This window comes from Pinus tabuliformis, chromosome 2_1 (assembly GCF_031772625.1).
Source record: "Pinus tabuliformis cultivar Carrire ecotype Pingquan chromosome 2_1, CPIR1, whole genome shotgun sequence".
In the NCBI taxonomy this organism is placed as follows: domain Eukaryota; kingdom Viridiplantae; phylum Streptophyta; class Pinopsida; order Pinales; family Pinaceae; genus Pinus; species Pinus tabuliformis.
In genome coordinates, this window is record NC_142299.1 from 972,840,443 (window position 1) to 972,857,865 (window position 17,423).

Sequence of the window (17,423 nt, forward strand, 5' to 3'; positions counted from 1 at the left end):
GTCCTAGTTGCAGAAAGGACATCAGCTCTTGGTGACAGAACAGTGCAGAGTGGAGATACAGATTGGTACATATAAAGATGTGGTATTGTGTGATGTAATGCCAATGGATGTGTGCCATATATTGCTGGGAAGACCTTGGTAGTTTGATAGGAAATCCATTCATGATGGCAAAAGAAACACATACACCTTAGAGTAGGATGGGAAGAAGTACACATTGTTGCCTTTGAATGATGAAGCGAAAAAAGGAGTGGCTGGAAATAATTTTTTGATAATCAGTGGAAAAGAGTTATTGCGTGAATTCAAAAAGGAGAAAGAAATGCATTTTGATGTTCTCGGTAAACCTAAGGTAATTTTGACTTCTACTAATTTAGATAATCTGCCTGTCAAAATTAAGAACCTGCTAAATGATTATGTTGACATTATTGTTGATGAATTGCCAAATGCATTGCCACCAAATGGAAGTATCAGCCAACACATAGATTTAATACCTGGTGAAAGTTACTAAACAAAGCAACATATAAGCTAACTCCTCAGGAAAATGAAGAAGTTGGAAGACATGCACAAGAGTTGTTGGATAAAGGACTGATAAAGGAGAGCCTACGTCTGTGTGCAGTACCAGCAGTGCTCAGTCCAAAGAAGGGTGGTGAATGGTGCATGTTCATCGACTTTAGAGCGATAAATAAGATCACTATCAGGTACAAATTTCCCCTACCACGTATGAATGATTTGATGGATTGCTTGAGTGGGTCAAAGTATTTTTGTAAGATAGTTTTGAAGATTGGATACCATCAAATAAGGATTAGAGAGGGGGATAAATGGAACACTGCATTCAAGACTAATAGTGGGTTTTATGAATGGTTAGTGATGCCTTTTGGACTCACTAATGCACCAAGTACAATTTATGAGACTGATGAATGAGGTCTTAAAAGAATATGCTGGAAAATTTGTGATAGTTTATCTTGATGATATTCTAATTTTCAGTCAGAGTAAAGAAGAGCATCTAGAGCATCTGAAGTTGGTTTTGAATACTTTGCAAAAATAGAAGCTGCTGATAAATTTGAAGAAGTGTAGTTTCATGAAGAAAGAGCTTGTTTACTTGGGATTTGTAGTCTCAGAAGAAGGTTTGAAGACGGACCCAGAAAAAATACAAGAAATTTTGAATTGGCCAACTCCAACGAGCGTATTTGAGGTAAGAATTTTTCATGGTTTTGCAAGTTTTTATAGAAAGTTTATAAGAAGCTTTAGTCAGATACATACACCGATAGTTGAAACAATAAAGGAAATAAAACAACCATTTGAGTGGACAGAGGCAGCAGACCGAAACTTCAAACTGTTGAAAAAGAAGATCACTGAAAAACCTATTTTAGCCTTACCAAGCTTTGATAAAAATTTCCAAGTTGAGACTAATGCTAGTGGGATAGCAATTGGAGTTGTACTGAGCCAAGAGCAGAGACCTATAGCTTATTTCAGTGAAAAGTTGAATGAGGCCAAGTGGAAGTACTCATCCTATGATAAAGAGTTCCATGTTGTTGTTCAAGCTTTAAAGAAATGGAGGCATTACTTGTTGCCCAAGGAATTTATTTTGTATTATGATAATCATGCACTGCAGTTCATAAATAATCAACCAAAGTTGAGCCATATGCACATTGTAGATATTGTATTGTATTACGATAATATACTTGTTATGGATGCTATGTGATATAGATATTGTATTGTAACACTAAAGATAAGAATATACTAAAATCTTTTTTATTTTTCCATTTTGGGTTTCAAGGGTAAAATCTCTATGTAAATGTGTGTGTATCACTACATCTCTTTTATTTTTATTAGCAATCTATATTGAAGTGATTGATTGTACATGGTTAAAACCTACATTTGAACCCTCATCAATATTGTTGATTAAAGTGATAAACTATTTGATATCACAATAATAAAATGTATTTTCTTTATTTATTTATTTACCATATTGTTAACTTTATTACATTTTATAATTGATACAATTAATTTTGAAACTTTAATGGAAAGTCTTCACATTTAATTACAATTTTCCCAAAAAGAAAAACTTGCATTTGTAGCTTTTTATAAAAGAGATAAGAAATTCATCATCAATTTCTTATAACATTATTAGATTTTACCCCTATTGAAAAAAACGGAAAACAATATCATTTTTTAAAATGGAAAAGAGTATTTTTTATTATATTACACAAATAATATTGTGCATTGTTAATAACATCTTAAATTTATATAACCATATGAATTTTAATATTAGAAAAGGTCCAAATTTGGCCTCTCTGCTCTGAAAGCTTTTAGTTATACAAAACTCTTAATTATACAAGATTCATAATAGTTAACACAAAGATACCACTGACATTTTTGTATGAACTCTTAGTAGGCGCTGACATAAAAAACCGTTAAATCTTTTTGTGTTAGTTAAAATACGTTGAAGTTGGAGTTCAATTCTAGACGTGAACAGTCAAGCTTCATGCAAGTTACAGGTGGCAATTCATACGAGAATTTTACGGACATATGTTAAGACATACTTCACAATTCTAGACGTGATCAGTCGAGGCTCATGCAAGTGACAGGTGGCAATTCATTCGAGCATTTTTGTGTTATTTAAAATTTGAATGAAGTAAATAGGGATAGTTTTTCGCTGATGATTATTTTAAATGGAATTCATGTGCTGCATGTGCACAAAACAATCTGTAAACTAACATGCAGACATACGGCATGTGCAGAAAACAACTTGTAAACTAAGGGATGGGAGTTTTGATGGAAAAATTAGTTGGCGAAGGTTGGAATTGATTTCTCCTATAAATTGTTGCCTCATATTTTCCAAGAATTCATAATGTCAGGGCTTTGTGCAGTAATGATATTTCTGTCAGCAGCTGCGACAGATTGCTTTAGGCATGGTCTTCTTCTTCCTCCACTTCAAAGAATCCATTGACGTACGGTGGCGATGGCCGCAATAGTTGCTTTGCTGGGAGCAGTCACTGCTACGTGGTCCTGTGGCGGGAGAGGCTGGTTTTGGCTACATGGTACTGTGAATCCAGTAAGATACAAACACACATGCGACAATGGTTTGTGAATTTGAAGAAGTTTGAAGGTTCCGATTAGCGTGTTCCGGGTCACGTCCTCATTTTCTCCCTCCCACCAAAACGAGTAAGGTATTTGGTAAGCATCTTCTTCTCGAAATATTGAAGGTTTTGCAAGAATTACAAGAAAATTCTGTGAAAATATACCTCCGGATTCCGCTGACCATTGTCTAGTTGGAGTTTGAAAAATATGATCCTTGTGGGTACACGTATCGCTTTTTTATTTTTATTTATTTTTCAATAATAATAATCTTGCCAAGAACAACGTTCGCTTATTCTGCCCTGAGTTAAGTCTATTACGGAATTGCGAAATATTTGACATATTTGACGGACATGGGCTAGGTTAATTATTTGATCTAGCCCATGGCTATTGGATCCTGAAATATTCAGGATCAGTAATCAACATAAAGATGCCGTTTCTTTTGAACATTTCTGCGAAAAACCTGAGTAGTCAAATCATTTTTTTCTCAATAAGTGAAATCAGTTTCTTTTAAATTCATTTTATCGCTGTTATGTCGTAATTCAGGTGTAGCAGGCTCTCAAGAATGTTCGCTTGTTCCATATTATTTCGATGTTATTTTTCAATAGTATAGGCTTTTTAAATTCTAGGTATGCTATTCTTTAATATTATGGTTCAACCTTATAAATTTATAAAAGAATATTATGATTTGATTTTATGGTAAAGTATGTTGTAATTCATAATCATAGATGTATTATAATAACTTTGTTCACTTAATGCAATGCAATACTTATTTAGTATATTATCTGTATCTTGAAATTATTAAATAAAGTAAATTATCAATTTTCATTAAATTATTTTAGTATTTGATTGTACAACTTAAAACTTTTTTAGCCTAATTAAATTTATTATATAATTTCATAATTTATCATATAATATAATATAAAATTTATTATAATTTCAATATATCATTATTTTATTTATATAGCATAAGATTCCCTAATTATAAAATTAATTATATAGAAATTTTCTATATAGAATTATAGTTTCATTGTTTCTTTTTATTAAATTTTCCTATATAACCTTATATATTTATTATGGCTAATTTATTAATAGAGTATTGAATTTTTTAAATTTTAATATTTTTTTAGATTATATATTATATATTTAAATAGTTTAATAATTAAGATTTTTGAGAAGATTTTTGGGCTGAAATCACATTATAATACTTTTGTCGACGCAAATGACTAAATTTGACTGGCCAACCTGACTAGACCGAGGGAAAAGAAAAGTTATTTTTGTTATAATTATTACCAAAACTATTGTTATATTTATTACCAACATTTGAATAAAGGTAAAGTTTGTATTTAAAAATTAAGAAAATTAATAAATTAGTTATTACTAGGCCTTTTCTCCAATTGTAATCATATAAATAAATAGTTAGTTAATTATTATGAAAGTTAATTTTTGTTATATTTATTACCAAAAATTGTAATCGCCAAATCAAACATTAATCATTAATAACCTAAAAGTTACTAATATATATATATATATATACATATATATACATATATATACATATATATATAATGAAATAGCTATATATAATATGTAAATATATACTTTCCGAATTAAATATAAATATATAAATAAATAGTTAATTAGTTATTATGCAAATTAGTTTTATGTAATATTATTATTATAAACATAAACTATAAGAATTAACTCACAAGACCCTAACCTATTAATAAACCTATCTTAAAAAAGAAGAAGATAATAATAATTATGTCATATCCCTCACGTAATTAACTCAACGTAAATCAAATTGTTCTGAAATAAGTTACGAATTAGTTACAAACTAATTCTTGATAACTGATTTGGGTGGTTGTCGTAAATTTCGCCAACGGAATGGCAGTCCGACTGATAGAGCCTTTAACGGTGGTTAAAGAGATGGATTCGGAAAGACAGGAGCATGCATTTTCGTGGGATGGCACCGGGGCGAATTCTTTCTTACGGATCCTCAACGGGAATCGATCGCGAACCAGTCTTGGTTTCCAATGGAGTTCGAGAGACGCCTTCTTGGGGCTTGATAGCGAAGCCCAGTTCGCAGACAGGCCGGCAACGGTCTTTGTCGTCGGGTAGTTGCGATGAGACTTACGGTTTCATGCCTTGCAGTATCACTGTAGTGGGAAATTTGGTTTTGATGGCGGCTTATGGACACATGATGTTCAAGTCTGCCATGTTTATTGCGGATGGCCGTGAGCTTTTGTTAACTCAGATGGGCCCTGGAATAATTGGCGGGTTGCTTCTACCTATCCTCGGAGTCTTCTCCGACGTCGTGCTGATCGCTGGTGAACAATGGCCACGAGCTTCTGCCTTCGGCTATTGTGTGCCCTCTGGTGGAGGCTGGAGACGAAGTTCCGGTGCGCATCCGGGGATTCGAACCCTGGTCAGCACCGTGGGAGGAATGTTGCAGGCCTTATTGCAGGTTTGAGGGTGCTGCGTATATGCTAGCCTTGCCTGCTATCGTTGGGGACAACTAGTTGGAGGTTGGAGATCGGGTACAAGTATGTGTCCATTAAAGTGGAGCCTCCTGCAACTAAATTCTGCAGTATAACCATTGACATCGACGTCCGGAAATGGTTGTTGCCCAATCGATAGGAACGACCTACAGAGAAACAAGGATTCCACCTGCAATTCCAATCATCAGTGTCAGGGCTGCTGGTCATCCACAACATGCCTCGAGAGAATTGGCACTGAAACATTTGCTGGTTAATCAAATTTCTTAGAGGTTGGTTCTTGGGCGGAGGCTGGAGCTTTTTCATGCGGTCCAGTTCCCCTGTCAGCGCTTGTTTCAAGCTGCATTGCTGCAGCTGTTGTGCGCTCCATGTCTACAGCAGCTTCAGCTTGATGGTGATACAACTGAAGAGATAAGTATTTATGACAATCTTGGAAAACATAAGAGTTTATGCTAGTATTGTAAAATGAGTATGTGTTATTTGTTTATAGACATAGCTATTTTGGGTAAGGAAATGAATATGTGTTATTTTGTTTAATAGCTATTGCATTTTTGGAAAAGGAAAATGCATACTAAAGGAATAGAAGTTAATATTGCATCTTTGGAAAAGAGAATGCATATTAAAGGAATAGAAGTTAATGATTATGATAAGTTATGGGATGCACTAAGGATTAGCCATCGTGTTATAGAGGTATGTTCTTGTATGGACATAACTATTGAGTCATATTCCTTAGTAAAATAATATGTGATTACCTTATGCTAACGTAACTATTATCTTAGTTTCTTGTTGAACGAGATGCGTAAGCACACGAGATTTGTGCTAGCTTTCATTAGAAAGGGTATACATATGCATGCAGGAAGAGACAACAAGTTGTGTTAGTTTGCTTTACATGTTTGCAGGCAACAAAAGTAATGGCTAGAAGACTAGCTCTTTTGGTAAAAGTTTATGTAAATTTTCATGTAAGCAGATTATAACTGATGTTGTAGTTAGTCCCTTCAAGGGTATCCCTTAATGTTTTGTCCTCTACGAATATGTGCTTGAGCGAGGGGAAAATGCTAAATAATATGATTATTTATAAATGAAATCATGATGTCAATGTTGATAATGATAACATGGACTTGTAAAAACTAATGGTTAGATCTCTTAGAGAGAAATATGCATTAGTGTGAATAAGCATTGTGAAAAGTAGAACAAGAATTTACTTGAATATATGTACTAGTTAATTAGTATGTTATGCTTGCTCATGCATATGAGTAGATGTTAAAAGATCTCTTTTAGAAGTTGCTTATTGATTGATTAATATGACATCTAATCTTGTTGCCAAGCTTGTTGACAACTACATTGACAGGAAACGATGGCAGATGATGGTGCCAAAGGAAAGTGATGTTTAACATTATGGCAAGAAAAGGATTATTGGTCCATGCGGATGAGTTCGAGTTGCAGGAACATACATTGTTAGAACAATCATGCCACAAGGATTATTGTATGTGGCGGTATGTAAGTGAAAGATTTACATGGAAATTGTATTAGCTTTTAGCTAGTTATGTGATAACTTAATGATAACTTATTGTAATGATTTTATAACAATGGTTAAGGGATGGAATCCCTTATAAGCCATTGAGTGAGGGGTGAAATCCCTCACGAGCGTTTAATAATAAGATTAAACGTTTGTTGGTTTTCACCCTACGGGGTTTCCAGGGTAAATTGGTGTTCAAATGGTGTGATTGCCTTTTGTGTCCATTGATAATGATGAGTCCTTGATGATGATGGTTCTTTATTTGATGAGACAACTATAATGTCTTAGTACATGATTATCTAATATGTTTAAGGATATCAAGAAATGGATGCAAGGATTCATGAGACAGTTTATGTTATTACAGTGGTGGCGAAAGGTTATGCAATGGTTATGAAACTTACTGTCTTTGATGGCAATTTACTTGATGTAATAATGAATAGTATATCTACGGTTAATGATGATTTGTGGAGTTGTGAATTGATTAATTACTTGTGGTAATTGTATAAAAACTTCTAACTCCCTATTTTTACATGCGAGGTTATCGGGGTATATGACAAATTATAACCAATGATATATATATATATATATATCTATATATAGATGGAATACTAATTAAATATGTATGTATATTATGAAATAGCTATAAATTATTAATATAATATGGAATAATTTGTAAATATATAAATTAAATATAAATATATAAATAAATAGGTAATTAGTTATTATGCAAGTTAGTTTCTTGTAATATTATTATCATAAACAGAAATGGTAAGAATTAACTCACAAGACCCTAACCTATTAATAGACCTATCTAAAATAAAAACAAAAATCAATTATATATATATATATATATATATATATATATATATATATATATATATATATATATATATATATATATATCCTAGAGGCTTATAAAACCTAATAAGTTAAATAAAGGACCAATAATTAAGATTAAGGAAACTAAAAGTATTGAGAAGAGGTAAAATCCTTAAAATCCTTAAAGAAGAATAGGGTTGGTTAATTCCTAAAAAAGGGGGGGCATGGGGGGAATTTACTGGTTAAAATCAATGTCTAGGAACAGAAGGAATGTTCATAATCCATCTGTTCATACAATAAGTTAATGAAAAGGATTATTCATCTGGAGGGAGTGGAAGAAACTAAAAATAGAGAGACAAGAAGGGAAAAAAGGAAAACGATCGATCAAGGTGAGGAGGGGGAAAATAAGGAAAACCTGGGCTCGGGACGGGGGAGAGGGGGGGAAGGTTGGAGAAGCAGTTAGGAGGAGAGGGCAGGGATCCAACAACTACTAATTTTCCAGTTGTCATCTCTATTAAGGTTGCTCAGTTTTCTTTCGATTTCTATGGCTTCCCTAAATTTCCGGTGATGGAAATGTGCCACCTTGGCAATAACACGGGCCTCCTCAATGCATACATGGTGCTTAGTATTCTCCGCATGTTTAGCCAGGGCGGAAGACTAGGTCCTCCTATGTTTTATGTTGGCTGAGTGCTCATTAATCCTTTGATTAATAGAGTGACCAATCTCACCAACATATGAGGTCCCACAAGAACATGGAATAACATAGACACCTTTCATGTCCTTGGGGTCAACCGAGTATTTTACCAATCTAAGGGAGCTACGGATGGCGTTAAGGGGTCTAAAGGTAGAGGGAACATTATGCTTCCTAAGAATTCTAGCAATCTTATCAGTAGTCCCCTGGATGAAAGGGAGATGAACCCTTGAGACTCACTCTTTAGGATCTTTCTTGGCTAATGAATTCCTTTTGATTCTTCAACTTGTCATGATGATGAACCACACTCGTTGGTTCGAAACACATCGAAAAAAGTATTATAATGTGATTTCCGTCGAAAAATCTTCTCAATATATGGATCACAGAAGCTTAAATTCAACAATTAAGATTTACTTTTAATAATTTATCTTGTTTTGCCTAAAATTTTCTCAACTCTAACTTAACTAGTATTGAACAAGATTTCAATGTATTAGGATTTTATTTATATAATATAAAATTTACTAATTATAAAATTAAATAAAATTTCCTAAATAAGATTATAGTTTTATTATGGTTCATTTATTAATAAAGTATAAAATGTTTTAGGTTTTAATCCTTTTAGATTCTACATTATAACAGTTTTAATAATTGAAATTTGAACATTTTAATAATTTAGCTAGTTTCATGCAAAATTTTCTTAATTATAATTTAAATAGGATTATAGTTTTATTATGACTCATTTATTAATGGAATATCACTATTTTAAAGTTTTAACAATTTTTAGATTCTACATTATATATTTTAATAGTTTTAATAATTAAAATTTGAATATTTCTAATCATTTCTAGCAAGTTTCGTATAAAACTTTCTTAAATAGTTTTGGACAAGATCTTAATAAATCTTTTAATTAATTAATTTTCAACACGAGGAAATTGAGCTCTGCAAATCTGAACTAGGGTTTTTGGCTTTAGGGTTTGTATAGCTCGTTACTATGGCAGTGCATGGAGGAGGGAGTTCAACTCCCTCCTACTGTCACGTGGCTGAGGACAGAAGTAAGGGAGTTGGATCGCATTGCTTCAAGAAACCAACAGAGGTGGCAATAGAGGCTATGAATAAAGAAAAATCAGAAACCATTGGACCTCAAGGACAGGAAGAGAATCATGAGGAAGCTAGTAAGGAGAAGAGGATAGAGGTTAGTAATCAGAAAGTTTCTCCTATGAATACATCAGGGCCTGTAAACCCAAGTCGACCACTATTCCTTGAGTCGTTTTAAGTGACCCAGTGCTGCAGGTGCACAGAGAACACATGGCGGAATATGCTGTTATCTGTAAATTTATGGGGATTTGGCCAACGGAGAAGGCTTTGCAAGCATGGATAAGGAACCACTGGAAACCAAAGGGGAAAATTGACCTTCACCTTGGGTCCAAGGGCTTCTTCACGGTGGTGTTCACAAGCTTAGAGGATAAAGACAGAGTGTTTGAGGGAGGACCTTATTTTTACACTTCTGCAGGCCTTTACATGAGACCATGGGTAATTAACTTTGTCCCAGAATGAGAAACTTTCACCTTGGTGCCGTTATGGATAAGAATCTACTCCCTTCCTTTAGATTATTAACTGCTGGAGTCTGTAAAGGCTATCGGTAACAAGCTAGGGCATTTTATAAAGATCTCAGATGCTACTCTAAGAGGAAAATACACTTCCTTCACCCAGATATGTGTGGAAATGCACTTATCTGGGGCACTTTCGGATGCCATCATTTTGGAAGTGTATGACGAGGAATGGGTGCAGGTGGTAGAATATGAACATGTCCCATTTAGGTGCTATAAGTGCCATGAACACGGGCACCTATACAGGGACTGCCTAATGAACAAGTTGGAGAGAAACGCGAAAGCCACTACAGGCAAGGATCCTGAAGGTTTTACTAAGGTTGGGGGTAAAGGGAAAAGGGGCAAGAGGTACCAAAAGAAAATTACTGAAGACGGACAACCGAACCACAATAGTTTCAAGATCTTAGAAGAAGAAGTTGAAAACAATGGGACAAACTAGGAATCGAAGAATAGTCCCACTCAGAAGGAAAGCGATGGTAATATGGAGGATATACCAAATAACAACAAACAAACGGATGATGTGCCGAGCATGATGGATCTCAGCAGGGACCACGAGATGACCCCAAGTGAGGTTGGAATGGAAGACCATGAACTGCAGGAGATTCTAGAGAGGGAGAATTTAGATCTAGAAAAGTTTCTAGAGTAGGGAATCACCAAAGGGGTAGACTCTCTACAAAAAGAGGAGTTTGACAGGGTTCAACAACTCTTCCTCTGGAGATCACAAATGAAGTGTTCTAGAGTCAAAAGAAACCATGATAGCCAAGAAAATAGGGGAGTGAAAACGATGGAGGATACACTGATGCTTTCTTCCAAGAACCCGGGTAGGAAAAGAGGAAGAAAAAAACATAATGAGCTGCTATTCGAATGTGGGAAACTTATGATTAACTCAGGTAAGATGAGGGATCTTACCAGTTACTCCTTTACAAACCTTTCTTAATGAAGCTTACAATTTGGAACATTAGAGGTCTAGGAAGTAAAATGAAACAAATAACTCTTAGCAGTAGAATAAAAGAAGAAAAATCAGATATGGTTTTTATTAAGAAAACTAAATGTTTGATGGACAAGATTAGAGAGATACAGAGCAAATGGTTAATCAAGTATGAGTATTTAGAGGTCAAAGCGGATAACTTGGCGGGTGGGATTATTACTCTATGGGATCCTCAAAACATGGAATCCTGGATTCGGAGGCTTCTAGGAACTATATATTGCTGGTGATTCAACCATTGGTTGATAAGGGGACCTACATGATCACTAACGTATATGGTCCTCAAAAAATAGAAGATAAACTTAAGCTTCTCACCTACCTTGAGGAGTTGAGAGAGAGATATCCAGATATGCCCTAGATTCTGGCAGGGGATTGCAATATGATCGAATCTCTTACAGAGAAAAAAGGTGGTACCAGGAAACTAGGCAGAGATTTCCTTCCAGAAATTCATGAACAACATGGGGCTAGTGGACATTAAAACAGTAAATGGCACTTTTACTTGGAATAATAAGAGGGGAAGGGCTTCTCAAGTCGCCTCTAAATTAGATAGATTCATAATCTCAGAGGACCTCCTTATCATAGGCCTTGATATGTTAGCTTTAATCCTTCCCTTCGGAGGCTCAGACCACTGACCTCTCCAGCTTGAAGCTACTTTTTTGGGTACACTAAGGAACAGACCTTTTAGGTTTGAAAATGTCAGGCTCTCTCACCCTGACTTCACCAACAATATTGACAAGTGGTGGACAGAAGATATGCCCGTTCAAGGCACTAAAATTTTCATGCTGCAGCAGAGACTCAAACACATCAAATCTAGGCTTAAAGATTGGAACAAAAAAGAGTTTGGCAATATTTTTAAAGTCAAAAGAGAAGTTGAGAAGAAACTCCAAGAGATTAATCAGATCATCATCTCAGAGGGTTTTACTGAGGAACAAAAACTTCAGGCTGACTCTCTTCAGAACGAATGGGAAGATCGGTGCATGCAAGAGGAGATTTTCTAGAGACAAAAATTGAGGGTGCAGTGGATTAGAGAAGGGGAAAGAAACACAAAGGTTTTTTCATAGATCAACCTTTGATCATAGATCTCATAAAAAAATTTCCAAACTTAAAGTTTCTCAAGGGAAAGAGCTCGTCTCTCACAAAGAAATGGAATCTATCCTAGTTCAACACTTCCTTAGCGTAGCAGAGGAGCCTCGCGTTGACAGATCTCGATTCATTAACAAATTCACAAAGTTCATTCCTAAGCTTGTAACCAGGGAATACAACCACAATCTTAACATGCCAGTGTCTGAAGAGGAGGTTAGTGAAGTTATCAATGAGATGCAAAATTGAAAAGCTCTTGGCCCTGATGGTTTCAACGTCGATTTCTTCAAAGCTTGCTAGAAAAAAGTCAAACAAGATATCCTTGATGTTGTGGAAGACTCTAGAAGATCCAAAACTGTTTTGAAAGCTCTTAATGCCTCTTTCATAGCTTTGATTCCAAAGCAGGAAAAAGCTGTAACATTGGAGAGATTCAGACCCATAGCCATATGTAATGTGGTGTACAAAATTATTTCCAAAGTGATCGCTAATAGACTCAAGCCTCTTCTTCCTGCTCTCGTCTCAGAGGAGCAAACTGGTTTTGTGGAAGGAAGACAGATTCTCAACAACATCATACAAGCTCACGAGGTGGTACACTCTATTAAGAGAAATAAGCAAGCTGGTATGATCATGCAGCTAGATCTAGCGAAAGCTTATGATAAGCTAAGCTGGTCTTACATTAGGGCAGTGCTAAGAGATTATGGCTTCGACCACAACTGGATAAGATGGGTTATGGCCCTTGTATCCATGGCTAGTTTCTCCATTCTTCTTAATGGCTCTCCCTCTAGAACCTTCATGCCCTCTAGAGGTCCCAGATAAGGGGATCCACTCTCCCAATTCCTCTTTGTTCTCATGATGGAAGGGCTAGGCAGAGTGATCAAAATGGCAAATGATGAAGGAAGAATCCAGGGTCTAAAACTTACCCCGGATGGTACTGCTTCTATGCATCAACAATTTGTTGATGACACAATGCTGCAGGGCATTCCCACAGTCAGGAAGCTAGAGCTTTCAAAAAAATCTTGAACGAGTTTGCTTTGGCTGCTGGTACAAAGGTAAGCCATGACAAATCAAAGGTGTTTTTTTTCAATACTGACATTGCTATTTAGAGGAACCTCACCAGAATTCTCAGGTTTCAAAGGGATCATTTACCTTCCAAGTACCTTGGAATGCCTCTTACTGACAAACCTTTGAGCAAGGGAGTGTGGGAGCTGGTAACTAATAAACTTCAGGATAAAGTCAAGAAATGGAGCCGCAAGTTTTTGAATTTAGCGTGGCGTCTTGTGCTTACAAAGGCTATCCTATAGGCTATACCCATTTTCATGTTTTCAACTCTTTTTGCTCCCAAAGGAGTTATGCAACAAATAAGGAGTATTCAATGAGAATTTCTTTGGGGAAAAGAGGAAGAGAAAAAGAAGTGGGCTTTGGTAGCCTGGGAAAAGCTTTGAAAACCTAAGGCCCATGGTGGTTTGGGGCTTCATGACCTTGAAATCCTCAGTAGAGTTTCGGGAGCCAAAATTTTGGTGGAGGTGGCTCAAGGAATCGACAACCCCTTGGGCAAAACTTTGGAAGAAGAAATATGAAAACAATTGGCAGGAGAGGGATCATATCAGAATGTCAGGGCTCATCAAGGGCTCCCACATTTGGAACCTTACGTGGGAAAATAGAGCCATTGTCCAGCAACATAGTTTCTGGGAGATCCGAGCTAGGAACCTTGCATGGTTTTGGGAGGATATCTGGCAGCAGGAACCAAATTTGTTTAGAGAAGAACTAACCACTCTCAAAAATGACACTGACAACAAAGGTTTACTCATGGTAAGTGACTTCTGGGATCAGGTAACGAACAATGGAAAATGGAGAATGTGGAAGAATCTTAGTTACAGTGAAGAGAGTCCTTTGAGGGCATAGGCAGATTCCCTTGCTCTTGACTTGGAGCAGAGGAAGATTTTAGTGTCTTCCTCGTCTGACCAATTGAGATGGGGTTAAAACACTGAAGGAACTTTTAACCTCAAAGAAGCTAAATTCATGGCCCTAGGTTTTGATTAGTCAAACCCTGATCAGGTTTGGAATGACCTTTGGCAGAACTTGCAATGGATGAAAATCAAGTTGTTTATGTGGTTGGTTCACCAAAATAAATTCTCACATGGGAGAATCTTATGAAGAGGGGATTTGTTGGCCCATCCAAATGCCATATATGTGGCTTATAGGAGGAGACAATGGAACATTTACTAAACCTCTGCCCCTTCACCTCTAATTTGTGGGATTGGGTGGCCTCAGTCTTTAGGCAAACTGACAGGAATAGACTCAGCGTCACCAACACTTTGAAGAATTGGAGGAAATACTTCTCAGGTAATGAAATCATAATAAGGCTTGGACTCTGGTTCCAAGCTTTATTATCTAGGATGTCTGGAAAGAACGCAATGGCAAGATTTTCAAGAACAAAATAGGCTCGACCCAGAGTATCATTTCCCAAATTTTACGACATCTCAAAGATACAGTAGGAGCCCTTATGTGGAAAATTCCTGAGGACCCCCCTCGCCCCAGGATGCTTACATATTGCTGTAGTTAGGTCTCCATTATCTAGTTCCCCAAGGTACTGTCAAGGGTGTGAGTAAAACAACTACTGGTAAAGATACCTGGCACCCTCCTCCTCATGGTTTTTTGAAAATTAATATAGACAGGGCCTCTAAGGGCAACCCCGGGATGGCTGAATTTGGTGGTGTCATAAGAGATGAGAAGGGGCACATAAAGGATATATTCCATAGTCATTTGGGGACTGCCACAAATAACATGGCGAAGTTCATGGCCTTAGAGCAGTGCCTGGAAATCTTGATGGAGTCAAATTTACACAACGCCATCATTGAAAATGACTTTGAATTGGTCATTAATGTGGCCAAGAAAATGTGTAATGGAATGGAACCTAGAAAAGTGTCAAAACATTGTAGGCTCTCACAGGTCTTTCAGCATATTCATTCCCACTTGCGAACCCTGAGAACCATTAGCTTCGTTCATGTGCGAAGAAAAGTAAATATGTTAGCTGATCATCTGGCGAATGAAGGGGTGATATGTAAGGAAAGATATAATCGGTACGACTGGGAGTCTATACCCTCTGGTAAACTGCGTGATGATTGTCAACGACAGGTAGCCAAACACATGGCGAATCTCTAGACTAATGAATAAGGAGCAGGAGGAAGACTAGTGGGAGATGAAAGAATGACATAAACCCGAAATGAAGAGAAGGACGAAGAGGTGAGGTAACGATGCATAGGTGTCATTTGATCATGGAAGATCAATGAAAAAAATTGGTGGAAAATATTAGCGGGAGTAGGAGAGGGCGAAAGTCCTTTAGCTTGGTTGAAGTGCCACCTGTCATCGAATAGATATCGGGTTTTAAAGTGGTGGGAGGTTAAGTCTAACAGTGGACCCGAATTTTATAGACCACAGGTTCATTTTCTATATCAGGTCTAGAAAGCGGTTAAGAGGTGATCAAGTTCCCGATCCGATGTTGCGACAACCGTCGAATCAAGAACCAGATCGATGTGGAGATTTAATCGCAAATAATCTTTCGGTTAAAGAGTCTGGTTAGAGATAAACCCAGTTTTGCGATGTGCCAAGGTTTGTGAGGTTGCGATGGACTTTGGTTCGTTAGATCAAAGGGTTGATCGAATGGCAGAGGTTTACTCTCACATTTCATAGGATTCTAGTGTTGGCAGCTTGCAGAAACTTCATTGTGCGATAAGCCGAGAAGGGGATGAAGCGTCTAAATTGGTTTTTGTGTGTGATTGTGCGGGTTTTGTTGACCCTATTGTTTGTTTTCATCAACGGGTTTGCCTTTTGCTGGTCTTTACACCTGTAAAGACATGTACCATATGTAATCTTGTTTTATCGGTTATTTGAAGGCTCCACTCTTACTTGACCAAAAAAAAAATATTTCCAAAATCTAGCAAAATCAATTATTGAGTTCACTATCTTCTATATAAAAATGACAGAAAGGAGAGACACAAGTACAAAGGTAACCAAAGAGGAATAAGTTTCAACCTCACTGTGAGTAGTAAAAATTGAGAGAATCAATGACTAAATGCATTCGTTTTAAAAATTCACTAAATTTCCCTGGTGAATGAACAACTTGAAAATTCAGTTTCTTGGTTAGAATACCTTCATGGAAGTCACATTTCCTCTTGTCTAACTCAAAATATCCAATGTTAGCATATGCAATCTAAATTGGAAATTTTATGTGTTTGTTTTCCTTTTCTTGAAATGCCATGCTTTTAATATATATGTACTTATGTATATGCCTCGCCACAAAAATTTGTTTTTGCGATGAAAGAAGAGGACACAACTATCACATGTGGCTAGCGTAATGGCATCCATGGACAAATATGTACAATACCTAATTGTAACAAGTTTAGAATTAGGTACAATACCTAATTGTAATAGGTTCAAAATTGGGTATTGTAACAATTAGGTAAAATACCTAAATGTTTCAAAATGATGAAACAAATCTTCATAACCCCACCTAGACTATTGATTCACTTTGGTGCTCAAATCCAATTGCCCAAACCTAGTTAGAAGTCCAAATATAATCTTGGTTGCCTTTGGATTTTGAGTAAATTCTGTATGACAAGGATGAAAGAATGAGGATGTGCACTTATGCCTTATGTTATTTGAAATAATTTGATTAATTATTAATCTAGGTTTATGTGTATATTTCCACAACTGGTAATTATGTTTAATGTTAATTTCTGGAATGTTATTGTGTGTAGGTTTAGAGTTGTCCATGTTTCAAGTGGTGTCATCGCCCATGATCAAAGACTTAAGCAGATCATAGTGGATAGGAAAAAAATAGTGAAATGGTTATAAAGGAAGAACACCAATGTGAACATTAATATGTTAATATCAATGTTAAGCACATTTAATAAGTAGAGAAAATTTAGTAAGAAATTTGACCTCAAAATATTTATAATGGTATTAAATTTTTCAATCTTTAGAACACTAGAACTCTTTAAATTTAATTGAATTCTCCAAGTCCTTATAACACTAGAACTCTTTAAATTTAATTGAATTCTCCAAGTCTTTATAACACTAGAACTCTAGCAATGCAAAATGATTTAAAAGAGAGAGAAAATATCCATTTATGATCCTACTCAAATTGAGATCA